The 1,779-nt window shown below is 51.7% G+C and overlaps 1 non-coding gene across 1 annotated transcript; it reads left to right on the forward strand.

Moving 5' to 3' along the window:
- Nucleotides 1-1,076: 1,076 nt before the first annotated feature.
- On the forward strand, nt 1,077-1,158 carry TRNAS-CGA (transfer RNA serine (anticodon CGA)). Its single transcript has one exon. It is a non-coding gene; the product is annotated as a tRNA-Ser (tRNA).
- Nucleotides 1,159-1,779: the final 621 nt, after the last annotated feature.

A 1,779-nucleotide genomic window follows, 5' to 3' on the forward strand; every position in this document is an offset into this window, starting at 1 on the left:
AATTGTTTAACATTTACAAACCAAATGGATTATTATCAACAACAACAACTCAGTTTTACAAGAATATAACAGAAAAAAAAGTCTTAATAATAGAAGACCATTATGTAAAGAAAAGGAGGGAGGGTCGAATTAGACGGGATTCTGATGCACGGAATATCAAGACAATAATTCTTGTGCTTGAAGCAGTGTAGAAAAAAGAAAGGAAATGAGAAGAAAATGTCAATGTCAATCAGGAGTTCCCTGTCGTCCTCAACAGCGGCACAATGTGGGGTATTTCTGCCCCTGTGTGCTGGTAGGACAGGCGGATATTTAATTAGCCAATCAAATGCGTGGCAGGCCCTATAAGAGGGCACAAGAACCTCCCCTCTGCGTGTTTTTTTCTGTCCTGTGTGGACAGAGGACAGGTGGGAGGACTTGTGTCCTCTTAGAGAAGCTCAGCAGGATCACTCACCTCCTGAGCGGTTGTTTTCTTCTTGTCACCTTCTGTGCCCTGCGGGGAGAAGGTGCTTGTTAGCCATGTGTGGCTACCCCCCTCTATCCCCCCTGCCCCCCCTCTCCTCCGCTTCCCCTGCTCCTTGTGACTTACCTGACATTTTGGTGAGAGTCCGGGGACTCCGCATGCCGCCTCTGGTGGCCGCGCGGACTGCCGGCGGGTGGAACCACACTGTTGTGTATCCTGTTCCCCGCCGGCCGCTGTAAGCGCGCACTTCCGGTTTCGCCGGAAGTATCATAGCGCCATGGCAACGGACTGGCGCTGGCGGCCGCTCACTCAGGGAAGATTCAGGCCTTATTAAAGGCCGGAAAAGACGGGGAGATGTGGGGGTAAGTGCCCGTGTTAAGGGCCTCTTGGTGGGGGGGAATGTATATCTTTGCAGACCCCTGATTACAGGGTTAGTTGTCTGGGCAGGTTGCCTCACCTGCTTTGATTGTGGCTCCGCCCACTTCCAGCCGGCCAGAATTAAGAGGCTGGCTGGCCTGGTGTCAGAGACCTTCCTGCAGTATCTGCTGAAGGCGTGCGATTGTGGTGTTCATTGATCTTGAACTCTTTTCCAGTTTGCAAACTTTATTGGGAACCGGCTGTGATGGCCGAGTGGTTAAGGTTTTGGACTCGAAATCCAATGGGGTCTCCCCGCACAGGTTCAGATCCTGTTCACAGCGCCAGCCTGGCTAGCTCAGTCGGTAGAGCATGAGACTCTTAATCTCAAGGTCGTGGGTTCGAGTCGCACGTTGGGCGCCAAGTCACCTCTCTGTCCGGTCTACAGGACCTGGTAAGATTTACCCTTTTTTTAAAAGCTGGTATGATGTCATGGTGACAGTGTTGCATGGTCTATTATCTCTCTCTGTAGGATATGTCATCCTCTACTACCCCTCCTGGGGATGGTAGGAGGAAAACCTCTTCCAAGAGGAAACATCTTTCCTGCTTCGATTGCGACACACCGCTCCCTGATGGTAGGTAGCGGCTTGAAAGGTTGTGCCCTGCGGGGTACTACTGGTCCTATAACTTGCCTATTTTCAGGCTATGAGTGGGCCCATTGTCGCGGGTGCAGAGGTCCTCCACCTGTGGAGCCCTCTCCCAGAGATATGATGGCATGGGTCAAGGAGATGGTGAGTTTGGGCATCGCTTGGGTAAATAGTTTTTCCCTTGCTTGTACTCTCCTTTTTGTTTTGCAGGATGATTCCCTCAAAGGGATCCATTGCACCTTGTCTCAGCTCTCCAGGAGACCATGCTCTGAGCTCCGTTCCTCGTCTCTCCCCCCCCCTTGTAACACCTGCGGGTGG

Source organism: Leptodactylus fuscus, chromosome 1, assembly GCF_031893055.1.
Source record: "Leptodactylus fuscus isolate aLepFus1 chromosome 1, aLepFus1.hap2, whole genome shotgun sequence".
NCBI lineage: Eukaryota > Metazoa > Chordata > Amphibia > Anura > Leptodactylidae > Leptodactylus > Leptodactylus fuscus.